The sequence below is a fragment of the Rhipicephalus microplus genome, chromosome X (assembly GCF_043290135.1).
Source record: "Rhipicephalus microplus isolate Deutch F79 chromosome X, USDA_Rmic, whole genome shotgun sequence".
Classification (NCBI taxonomy): Eukaryota; Metazoa; Arthropoda; class Arachnida; order Ixodida; family Ixodidae; genus Rhipicephalus; species Rhipicephalus microplus.
This window is the reverse complement of record NC_134710.1, coordinates 213,592,429-213,605,951: the sequence shown is the minus strand read 5'-3', so window position 1 is coordinate 213,605,951 and position 13,523 is coordinate 213,592,429.

Here is a 13,523-nt window from a genome sequence, read left to right as displayed (position 1 = left end):
AATGTAAAAGTTGGCGGTTTATCATCTTTTCAAAAAGTTTACAAATACAGCTTGTAAGTGCAATGGGCCTATAGATTGAAATTGAGAAAGGGTCTTTGCCCTCTATTAAAATGGGAAAAATTATAGCCTCTTTCCAAATTATAGGGATAGCGCCAGAGAACCAGATAGCATTGTACAAGCAAAGTAGAGTTTCTTGCTTTTCGATTGGTAGGTTTTTCAACATTTCGTACACCACACGATCAGAGTCTAGGGCAGAATGGCTGCAGGAGTTTAGTGATGTTTGGAGCTCAGCTAAGCTGAAAGCTTGGTTGTATGCTTCGTGTTTTGTACATTTGTGTTCTATTTTCTGCTTTTCAATTCTTGTTTTGTATCTTTGGAAAGCTTCACTATAGTGTGACGAGCCGTAGACTTTTTCGAAGTGTGCGCTGAGAAAGTTTTCTGGATCTTCCAAGCTGTTACCTTGTGTGTTTACGAGAGGGAGTGAATGTACTTGTATTCCTGCTATTCTCCTAATCATGTTCCAGACTTTAGCCTCCTGTGTATGTGAATTGATGCCTGAAATAAAGTTGTGCCAACTTTCCCTTCTTGCCTGTCGGCGCGTCCTCCTGCCTTCAGACTTTATGTTTTTAAAATTTGTAAGATTCTCCGCCATCGGAGAATCTCGAACCAGCTTTCATGCTTTATTTTGCTTTCTACGTGCATTCCGACACTCACTGTTCTAACAAGGAACGTGTAGCCTGGTAGAGCATCCAGTTTGTGGGATACAATATGTTGCAGCATCAATAAGAAGTGCTGTCAGGAAGTGTACTGCTGCACCTATACTTAATTGACATATGTCCGACCAACTTAATCGAGTAGCTTCTCTGAATTTTACCCAGTCCGCTTTGTCTGTCTGCCATCTGGGAACATGATGGGGACCTTTTTCTAGTGGTGTACTTAGAATTATCCGAAAGTGATCACTTCCGAAAGGATTGCTGATTACTTTCCATTGAAGCAGGGGTACAAGCGATGGGGACACAATGCTGAGATCTATGCATGGGTAGGTTTTGTTGGCGAGGTTAAAATATGTTGGCTCTTTTCTATCCAAAAGACACGCACCCGAAGAAAAAAGAAACTGTTCGATTAGACGACCTCGTTCATCGCAGTGAGAGTCGCCCCCTAAACCATTGTGTGCACTGAAGTCCCCAAGGACCACATAAGGTTCCGGTAGTTCATGTATCAGTGACTGGAATTCGTGTTTTTCGACACGGTACTGTGGAAGTATGTAAAGAGAGCAGATGGTTACAAGTTTGTTCAAAAGAACTACTAAAAGACCGCGTTCCTCACCACAGATTACTACTAAAGCTAGAACAACTTAACATTCACCCTATAGTTCTTGCATGGATAAAAGCTTTTCTTTCCTCCAGGTCTCAATTCACCTTTGCTATGAATTTTTATTCTTCCTCTTTACCGGTAACATCTGGTGTACCCTAAGGCAGTGTTCTTGGTCCTCTACTCTTCCTCGTTTACATTAATGATCTACCGAATTCTTTATCTTCACACGTTCGACTTTTCGTGGACGACTGCGTAATATACCGTAACATTTCTTCTGATTCTGACCGCTTAGCTTTGCAATCTGACCTTAACAAAATTAATCATTGGTGTTCAACTTGGCTTATGTCGTTAAATGTTTCTAAAACAAAGTGCATGTCCTTTACTAACGCTGCTACACGTTTTCCAAGTCAATACTCGTTGAATAATATGACACTTGAGTTAACATCTACCTACAAGTACCTCGGTCTCCACTTTCAATCGAATCTATCTTGGCACCATCATATAAAAGTCACTCTTGCAGCTGCTAACCGGTCTCTCGGGTTACTGAAACGAAATCTTAAACAGGCTCCATCGCAGTTAAAAAAACTTGCTTTTACCAGTTTAATTCGCCCTAAAATAGAATATGCCAGTGCCATTTGGGATCCTCATCAAGCCTACATCGTATCAAATATTGAATCTTTGCAAAACCGAGCTGCTCGTTTCATTTACTCAGATTATTCTACCTATTCCTGCGTAACTAACTTAAAAAACCGTGCTGAGCTAGAGGATTTGGCCATTCGTCGGAAATATGCACGCCTATCACTTTTCCACAAACTTTACAATCACCCATCATTACATGACAGTTTCTTTGAACCCGCCTGTTAATCTTTCCCTGCCGTGATCATCCCAACAAAGTCAAACGCCCGCTATCTCGCACACTTCGTTTCGCTCAGTCATTCATCCCGCGCACTATTATCGAGTGGAACAGTTTGCCTGCACATATTGCCACCGAGAAAGACTCGGTAAAGTTTTCAGAGCTCATGCGCACTACGGTGACTAACTAAATATTTTTTGATTTTGTTGTTTTGTTTTATTTCGTTTTTTAACTATTGTATAACGCCATGCAGTTGCTGCCCGTATTCATGGTTTGTGCTTTGTTGTGGTTGTCAGGTTGCACTGTATCTTGCTGTAAACCATGTTGTATTGCCCCCCCCCCCTATGTAATACCCTCTTCTAGAGGGCCTTTAGGGGTAACCTGAATAAATAAATAAATAAATACTCGAACAGCCACTGCAAGGAATGTTTGTAGTGGTAGATGTGTACATGCTACGCCCTGATTAACTATAATGGCCACACCAATACAGCGTCATTGCGGTCCTTTCTGAATATTACATAACGACGTAGAAATTTGGTGTTCCTGGAGTTTAAGTGTGTCTCTTGTACACACAGCATTTTTGGGGAATGTTTGTGTAAGAGTTTCTGAGTATCGTCGTGGTTTCTAAGCAGTCCTCTCACGTTCCATTGTATTATTTGTGTATCCATTATGAGTGTAAATGAGTGCTGTGTGTACTAAAGAAGTATTGCATTAAGTCAAAAGCCTTTGTCAGGCCACGTAATGATGGTTTTTGATTTTCTGGCGCGCTCCAAAGAGTCGCGCCTGTCCTTCGGTGTCGAAGACACCGTTGGACGACTTGCTGTTGTGTCCATCAAATCGGACGAGGCGCTGGATGCCCAGTCTCGGTTCGCGCGTGACAGCACGGAGCTAGGTCTTAGGGCTATCTGTCGAGACAGAAGGCCCTGGGGCTTAGAGACCTGATCCCTGGAAGCCTTTTGGTGGCGGAAGAGCCTGTGCTACTTCCACTGAGGGGGTGAATGCGCTGCCGCTCATCCACTCTGTGTGGTACGTGCGGGCGCCGCGGATTTTGGTGGCACTGCCCCCTTTCGTGCCACCTCCGCCAACGAAGCACCCTGCATCAGTAGACGCTTGCGCGCCTCCCTAAACGAGATGTTTTCATTTACTTTCAGTGTGAGTACTTCTTTTTCATGTTTCCATGTAGGGCATGTGCTAGAATAAGCGGGGTGTCCACCATCGCAGTTCGCGCAGTGGATATACTGTGGTCTATAGCAGGTTCATGCTAACTGCACTTTGCACAGGTTTGATGGCCGCAGAAGCTCTGAAAACCATGGCCGAATCGCTGGCACTTGAAACAACGTCTGGAGTGGGGGATTTAGGGTCGAACCTTTAACTTCAAAGAGTCTGTTTCGATATATTCTGGAAGTGTGCTTGTGCAAAATGTAAGAATGGGGTGCTTGGTCGGGCTTTTTTTTTTTGTTGTTGTCGAGCCTTACCGTAATTCTCTGTACATGCGTTACATGCTGTTCGTTCTAGCCCTCAAGGAGCTCGCTCTCTGTCAGGAAAATTAGGTCTTGATCAGACACTAACCCCGCCACGGTGGTCTAGTGGCTAAGGTACTCAGCTGCTGACCCGCTGGTCGCGGGTTTGAATCCCGGCTGCGGCGGCTGCATTTCCGATGGAGGCGGAAATATTGTAGGCCCGTGTGCTCAGATTTGGGTGCACGTTAAAGAACCCCAGGTTGTCGAAATTTGCGGAGCCCTCCACCACGACGTCTTTCATAACCATATGGTGCTTTTGGGACGTTAAACCCCACATATCAATCAATCAATTGATGAGACACTATGCTTTGGGAACGGTTCAGGGAACGGTGTGGTGTGAAAGGTACAGGTGTGATTCCAAAAGAGGTAAGTTTTGCCAAATTTCTATACGGGGTTTTGGATGGGACTTCGAGAATAAGGTCCGCACTAGCCATACGTGTAGCCTGATACCCTGGACCAAGGGTACTGGTGAGACATTTGAAAACGACAAACGCAGAGATGGTTCTTGCGTTCTTTTTTTGTGTTTCGCAGTGGATCACATGGAAGCGCGGGAGAATTTCTTTGGCTTTATGAATACATTCAGTGTTGGTTCGGTGCGCCTCCTCTTAGAAAGAGGGCGATCAGACAGTTTAGTAAATGAAAAAAGAGGCCATAAAGTATATATTAATTCTGCAGCCATGCCAGCCACCCACCATCGAGCCCAACATGGGGACGCGGCAGCACAATTAAAAGGCATGCCAGCACCAGCTGTACAAAGCAACTATAACCCAATAATATATGACCAAGAGAGCGCATATATACACAAGGTTAACCTTTGCCACCTTGAAGATGGAAGTAAACAGAAGGGAGGAGTTGATAGGAAAGATTGGAAGAGAGAAAAGACGAAGATCAGGAGGGAGAGAGAGACATGACAGTGACAAAATGATCACAGAGGATAGAAGGGTACTCCAGCATCTAGACAAAGACGGTGTTGTATTAGCAGACAGGGGTTTCCTAATAGCTGAATGTGTTCGGATGTGTTGTTGCACAGTCGCCATTATTGCTTTTACAAAAGAACAAAAGCAGTTCTCCAGCACAGAGGTCGAATAGACGAGAGAAATCGCCAATGTCCAGATTCATGTGGAGCGAGTCTTCTGAACGGTACGAAATAAATATACCCTACTTAAACACACATTGCCCGTGTAAATGCTGAAAAATTGCGGTACGAATGGATGCCATATTGACAGGATTGTATAGGTAGTTTGTACCCTAACGAGCTTGGGCAACTTTGACGTGCCATTTAATTAAACATCTCGGGAAGTGACTGTGGTATTCACGATCGCAGCAATCAAAGAACATTGTCTGAAAATGTTCAACATATGCTGTGTAAAAATCTTTTGAAGAATTATGATGTGTGGGCCCTTTGGTTAGGTCTATGACCTAGAATTTTGGTTTTATGCAGTTACGTTGCGTTATCTCTTCGGTTGTACATGAACATTTACATATATTTGAGTACTGTGACTTTGTATGTGATATCTCGTGCGTCAATGCTTATTTTTGTAGTTTCACAGTTAACAGCTTTCATAATATTATGTAGGAAAAAAGAATCCGCTGGTGCAACTTATAAACATGAATCCCTCTGAAACGCACTGACAAGACACCGTGATACATAGCAATACTAGTAAATGCGTTTATTACGGCTGCCTGATCACCGCGAAATTCCTTTTGCCAGTAGAGTTCGTGAACAGAAGTGACAACGGTGTGTGTTTTGACAACATTGCAAAAGTTTGCTGTGCAGTAACTAACCTGTATACGTCAGTGGTTCCAGTTGGCTAGGTATCGTTTGTGTGTTGTGGAATCTGACTTCACAGATACGCATTGGCCTGTTGCTTTTTACACATGTTGCTGTTATTCAAGCATCACCCTAATAAAACAAGACCTCGCATTATTGTCACTGGGTAATGCCACGTAGTCGCCCTTTTATGTTTATTTCATAGGTACATCTACAGTAACAAATGCCACTGTTTGCCACTTCATGTCCCTTTGCGCACATCTCGACGCATTCACAACGCACGTAGTTTCATACGCATTCATAGTCACACACTGGCACTTAACTAACCAACATTATATCAAGCCTAAGCACATTGCACCAGCCTTCCAGATCACATCTTATCCATCTCTAACAGTGATTTTTTTCATAATAACCTGATTTAGTTGCGTTTTTCTACTGTATAACTTTGCTACATTTTGGTGTTTATCAATTGTTTGCTTTTTTTTAGTTGTTTCCTTGTTCTTTTTTACTTTTTCTCTGTTTATTGCAATGTAAATACTGATGCCCCCCTTACTCAATGCCCTTCAATGGAACTCTAAGGCATTTTGAATGAATAAATGAACAGTGTTATTCAATGCAATTTTTTTTTCACTTTTCATGCATCTCCATTCTTTAAATGTTTTTTATTGTGTTATGCCGCCACCTGTAGAACTAGTGTAAATATTACAACTTTGATGAAGATACAAGTGACGGCTCTTCAATAAACACGCATTGGCAACATTTTTGCACTCGTTTTAACAACAGCTGTGCAACTGGATTTAATTTCGAGCTTTATGCTCAGAGCATGATTCGCAAAACCAGTGCTTGTGTTTCGGCGCTCTCTTCATCCCGACTCCGTCAAAATGGAACCACTTGACTTCACAACTGGAACCATCACAAAAAATCATTCTTATTTCTTCTAGCCCTTTGCATACACAAAAGGTATCGGGATCCTCCATGTCACCGTGAGGACTGCTGTTATCGGCATTTTGTCCATCACGTGCGGGCAAGACTCTAGTAGAGCTGGTGTCTACACTCATTGTTGAAATGGCCATCTTGCTCAAGTCATTCTTTTTATGGTTGGTGAGCCAGTGCGCAACCAACTGTGTAATAAAACACTTCTGTAATAAAACTTTCTGGCAGTGTCAACTTGTGAGATTGCGAAGGTTTCATCCATGTAAATGTGCTTCACGTTTATCTCAATTTGTTCTAGAGGACAAAGTCAGTGTAACTTGTCTTGCACACGAACATTTGCAAATGAACTTGGTAGTAATACCGATGAGTTTTTTAAAGCTGTCCATCTACTTCGGCCACGCAGCCGTTTGTGCCACTTAGCAGGTCACTGAGTTGCCCATCTTTTACTTTCCAAGGGTACTCTACCTTTACAACACCTGCCCCACAACAGTTTCAGTCAACCAGCAAGGCTGGTGTTGCACCTAAGTTTACGTGCTCAGTTGGTATAAAAAGCCCTGCTTCTTTGAAATGGGCACGTTCATGCAGATTTTCACTTCGGCTTTTGTATTTAAAAAGTGCCTCTGCTTCCTTCTCCCGCCCATAATTTATTGGAAGAGTGGAGGGCTTGCCGTATAGACGAGGCATACAGATGATCTTCACGAGACACGCAGATGGTGACTCTAACCATGTGTGACACACATCATATAAATTTGATGCAGTGATGCGGCCGGTACGATATGCATACCAGTTGGCGCTTAATGCCTGACTCCTCGTCCTGGTCTGAATGCTCTCACAGGCTTGTTGCGTGATGACGAGGCTGTCAAAGATCTTTCACACAGCTGCATAAGATCCTTGTAATCCAAGTTCTTTGCAGGGCAGTCGTAGATAAGGCGAAAGTTTGAGCCGTTACAGGCCGTTATAACCGGTACAAACATGTAACTGTAGTCTGGATGGGTACTCAGTATTGCTGGATGAAGTCCTGAGGCAGCTACAGCGTCATACAGTACCTTCCATTCCGCTTTTGTTGGGGAAGGTGCCGCAAGCTTCGACCGACCATTTGGCGTGTTCCTTGAGCGACACTCACCATCCAGAAGCATCTTCTTCATCGTAGACGAAGAAAAGTCCATTTGTGCCACTGGCCGCGCTACGATGGTGGGAGCCGTATGGTGGGAGCCAGCTGTTGGCGACATCTGTGCAGGAGTCGCCGTCTTGCGCGCGCACGCCGTACTCAATAAGTGAAACAGCAGGGCTGCCATATGAGAACACGCCTCGTCATTGCCAGCCATACATAGGCAGAGGGCTGCGACTACTTCGCCATTGCTTTTGGACAAAATGCATGCCTTGACAAGAGGAGCTGACAAGCTCTGTGAGTGGTTTATCTGCGTACAACATAAAACAGCGAGTAAATAAAATTAACACCCTCCGCGATGGGCAGCATATATGTATACAGCACAGCGGCGAAAAACAAAAAACAAAATTCAGCTACTCGTGGCCACGTAGTCAATAAAACTAGCAATTCAGCAAGTTGGCTACTTTAGCGAGGAGATAAAAATACGACAAAAAGAAGCACTTACTTGTACAATTACGATAACGTGTCCGCAGAGACTCGTCCCAGCAGCGGTTCCTGCAAAATTCAGCCGCCGTGACCGCCACTGCCAAAATGGTGGTCATCAACGATCACACCTCCAATTTACAAGAAATTTTAGCAGGTGTGCCCCAAGGCAGTATCTTGGGACCCCTTTTATTCTGCGTATATATTAGTGATATCGCAATCACAGACGCATCTGTAAAGTATGTTATATACGCAGATGACACAACCTTACTTCTCACTGCTCAACACTATAAAGATTTATTCAATGACGCAAACCAGGTATTAATAAAGCTAGTGTCTTGGACATGCAATATTTTTTTTTAAATTAAACTCTTCACAAACGAGAGCTGTTCACTTTAGGCCTAGAAGCAAACCACCACCTTTGTATGCCCCGTTAATTCTTGGCACCTCGGAACTTCAGATAGTACCAAGTGGTAAATGTCTAGGTGTAATCTTCAATGAACATATGTCATGGAATTCCCACACTGAAAAGCTGTCTTCAAGTTTATCCAGAATAACTGGAATCTTGTCTAGGGTGCGTTTCCTGCTCCCTAAAAAAGTTAAACTTCTCATTTACAAACCGTTGTTCTTATCACACATAAATTATTGTCATCTGGTTTGGGGCACAACAACATTAACGAACATTCACAAATTAAATGTCATACAGAAAAGGCCAGTTCACGCCATTGCAGATGTTCCGTATGGAAGTCACACGTCACCGCTTTTTGAAGAAATGAACTTATTAACCCTACCAGATTACTATCAAACAAGTCTTATGAAACGCTATTACGCCGGACTGAAAAGTGATAACTTTTTTGGCACACTTGCTCGTATAAACCAGCTGACCCTTTTTTATAACACTCGTCATATTCACACGTGGTTTTTTCCACGCACGCGCACGAACTACGGCAAGGAGATGCTGCGCTTTCTATTGCCGTTCCATCTGAATTAACACTGTGAAAATATTGCGTGAGATGCGTTTTTGTTCTACCTGTGTTAATGCCATTGTACTTCTTTTTTCATTTGTACACTCTCATTGTTTTTTATGTGATTATCAAAATTGAAGTTGGTACATTGTTTCAAAGGTTTATTTTTCGATCTGTTTCACTTGCATTATCTGTCTATATATGTTCATATGTATATGTTTATGCATTCCTTTACAGGTCTAATTGAGCGACATAGTGTTGTCTGATTTACTTTATACTATAATGTACACTGGCCTATCCCTGCCACTTTGTACGGGGTCGTTGTCAAGTTCGTGAAGAGGCTTTTTGACCCCGGCCCTCAGCATCCCAAATGATGGTATGTTGGAATAAATAAAGTTCAAAGTTCGAGTTCACCCAGCCGCTCGTCACGCAATTCTGGCCCTTCATAGATTTGTATGTATTGAGCTGCTTTCGAGTGACGAAAGTTGTCCTCAAAACAAGAAAATCCATAATGTCGCATTTGTGCACGCGTGGCCGAAGGTCGACGTTCGCAACATATTGTAAGCCGGTATCGAAAAGGTCCACGTCACACAGTTCAATTTTTGACAGATATGTAGGGTTTAACGTCTCAAAACCACCATATGATTATAAGAGACGCCGTAGTGGAGGGCTCCGGAAATTTCGACCACCTGGGGTTCTTTAACGTGCGCCAGAATCTGAGCACATGGGTCAGCAGCATATTCCGCCTCCATCGGAAGTGCAGCCGCCACAGCCGGGATTCGATCCCGCGACCTGCTGGCAAGCAGCCGAGTATAAGCAGTAGACCACCGTGGCGGGGCCACAGTTCATTTTTTCCTCGTAACGCTGCCTGTCAAAGCCGCACAATGTACTAATATACGAAGCGCCGCTTTGTGTCGCCTTCCCACTCACGTAATTAACACATGAAGAGCCGAAAACACAAAAGAATCAGCACCAATGTTTACATAGCGTTGATGACTGAACCACTGTCGCCGCCAGAGCCGCCGATCCAAGGACGCCAAAATGGCGGAGAACAGTAGGTGACGTCCGTGGTTACGTCACGTGAATACGCCCTATACCGACGCGGCGCCCGCCTTGAATTAGATAGAAGAGGAGGCGCGCGTACCACATACGTCGCTACTTTGTGAAGTTTCGTACCCTGCTGCCCCGCGCACGACACCGCGGCCTTTTCACTGTGCTCAAGTTTCTGGAAGTTTCACTGGCACAGGTTCAGGCTTGTTGTTAGTGTATATATTATGTGCCAAATTGGCTACTTCACGACTTCGTCTATAGAGACAAAAAATTTAGGTTAGGGCCAAAGCTATTTTCTGGCGACTTTCGACTTATATAGGGGCGCAGTTCATAGCCATTTTTATTGTTTCCAGATAAAATACCAAGCAAGCCCAATAGCTACCCTTTGTTTCTAAGCTTTTCTGACGGTAATGTCGATGCATGCAGCACCCCCCCCCCCCCAGCTATCTGATGCTCGTCGACACACCTCAACGCAACGCGCAGCGCGCCTTCTAAGCATGAGTGACAAAGTTCTTGTTCTTGTTGTCCACTCAGTGCTTGTCACGACCATTGTGCGGAATGGGAGAATTCGGTAGTTTTACACAGCATAGAAATCAACAACGGAGAAGGTGTGATTATAACTTGCAAATTAAAGAAGAAAATATTCGTGCATTTTGGCACTCAGTCTGGCGATGTATCGCACCAAGTCTTGTAAATTGAATACTATAGATCCCCATATACATTGCGCATATTATAGGTGTGTGTATGTTAGTTCTTGTTACCCTGTGTTTGAGACACCCTGTGGACTTGCAGATTGCCTTGAAAACGTTTCATCTATATTGTTTTAGTGATTTGTGTATGCTCTTTTCTTGTTCTACACACAATTTCCGTGTGTTCGTATCATCGTACGATGGAGTAATCTTTTTTTTAAACAATCAAGATGTTGGTCGTGCTCCAACAAGCAGGATCAATTGTCCTTGTGCCGCAAGGAACAACATAACAAACAAAATAAACCATTTTACTGGCTGCACGAGGTATGTTCCGCTCGAGAAATTGATCTGGAAGCAACATTATTAATAATTCCTGACGCTTAACGTCCAAACACCACGATGTGTGTATGAGAGATAAAGCAGCAAGGGCCTCTTATGAAAGAAAATGCGCATGAATATGTGACGTAACCATTTCGCATGTAGGCACAGTACATAAAACACGTATGGGACACACTTACAACAATACCGCCCCCCGCTCTCCGAAAAAAAAATGTTGCACCTTTGTTGTGAAGACTAAATATGCAATGACATTATAAGCTGCTATTCACCTTTAGTCAACACTCCGGTTTCTTGCAAGTATACTATAACATGCCCCAAAATACACATGTCGACGTGTTTCCAGAGAAGTACTTGCTATGGCATGCGTTTGATGAATACTCGGATTACACGTAACATGCGGTACATAGGAGAAGCACACACACACACACACCACGGGACAAGCACTTGTTTTGCATTTTGTGTTTTTCTCCGTACGTTACTTGCGGTGTTTTCAAGGGTAATTTCTGTGTCGTTTGGCTGGTCAGCCTATTTAGTTTCGCCATCTGGCTATTACCTGTTTATTTTTCACCTCTCAATGTCATTTTAGCGAGGCAAGTGTGGTGTCCAAGTAGAGAAATTCGCAAACATAGAATGAATTGAGCTCGCTCACGGTATTCGAAATATTTCTCGGAGAGGCCTTCGTCCTGCACTGGACATAGAACCGGTCGAGGGTGAAGATTATGATGGCAATCATTATTTGATTTGTTTATTTGTTTGGTTGTTGAATTCTTTGTTCGTTCGTTTATTTATTTTTTTCTTTCATTCGTTTGTTTCCTTGTTTTCGAATGAAGAATAAGTTTCTTGAAGCAGGCCATCTATTGGTTCGAAATCCTTTTTGTTGCAAGATCTCAGAAGGTTACTAATAGACTTCAGCTCGTGCTGTTGTGTAATGAGTTTCAAACATTTAAAAACTTTGAAAATTGTCGGACATGTACTTCTTTTTCTCGAGGAAGTACTCGAAAAAAGTATTCCCTTCCCATTGAAGTAATTTAGCTCAAGGATACAGTTGTGCGATCGGCACTTATTGTGATTAACAATTCCGTAACCATGTAATGAAGCAACAAAAAGCGGACCCCACAAATAATTATTAAAACCTGTGTGAGAAGTGGCAGTACACAATATTTGCGACTTGTCTGCTGCGTTAGAGCGGAAAGCAAATGAGGCAAATCATAGCCACAGTTTGCTCTGGCCTGCTTCTTTAGAGTGGCGAAGGGTGACTGGGGAGTGAGAAAGTGGTGACTGACCATGCTAATGTAGGGAGATGAGAAGATGGTCTTGTTAGGTTGGGGTAATTCTACAGGCGTGCATCCAGTCCAGTGGCTTCTAAAACGTGACAAAGATTCCTGTCACCACATTTGTGCTGCTTTCGTCAGGACAACAATTCTAACAACAATGTACTTATCCACAACACACACGTAATGCCCACGTTGCCTACATCGCTGACCTAAAAGACACAGTATACCTTACAAGTTAGTCTTTTCCGACAGAATTGATATCTAAAAATGCCCTACAGTTTATGAAAATATGGGTATTTTAATTGTGAAGATTCCTGTTACCTTGACGTGCTGTAGTCACATCACCGGTAATGATGGCTTTATTGACAACAATGCTTTTTCAGTGCACTCTATATAGAAAGCCGCCTTCTTCAATCACGACCATCCTTACCTCCGTAGAGCTGATTACTCATTGTCACTATTCATAGCAACAATATGAAAATCTGGGTGCCAGCGCTGCTGCCCGTAGTAAATGCGGCGTGGAGATGACAGTGGGAGATGAAAGATGCTTCGAGAAAAAGAGAGCTTTTCAGCTGTTTGGGCAACACTCTAAGCAGGCTTAACGTCACAAATAATCAGGCGAGACTGCAATAATATCGTTTATTTATAAATCCAGTGTGACCAAAAGGTAAACAACTTCCCGAAGCAGTACTTGCTACTGTACGGCGTATCATAACGCACACCTCTGTTGGTCATCCGTATATAACGTTCAATTTGTCCAAGTACATGGCGAATTCATGCCGTGAGTCCCCTGAGCAGCCGCTGCACACATGGCCAACACACAACCTGGAAAGGCGCATTGCTATCCTGCAGGAAGCCTTCAGGAAGTGAGAAGCCACTCACGGCGACCCTGCAGTCCGTGCGTTTTTAAGATGGTTGTGCAGGATCTCGCAGGCCTCTTCAAGGAACAGGAAATGTGGTACTCGACACGCATGGTGGTACCAATCCAGCCGCACATGGTGCTGAGGGAGCTGTGCGTCATCATGTGGCCCGGCAAGAAACTGGACAAAAAACCATGATGCTGGCCGGTGAAGTACTCTGTGAGTAGCCGCAGATGCTTGACGTAGCTCAGGCCGGGTAGTTGACGCTGAATGCATGTGCCGGCCTTGAAGCACACAGAACGCTTCCCTCGCTGACGTCCTCACGGTAGTGCTTCCACAAAAGCCGAGGGTGACAGCAGGACAG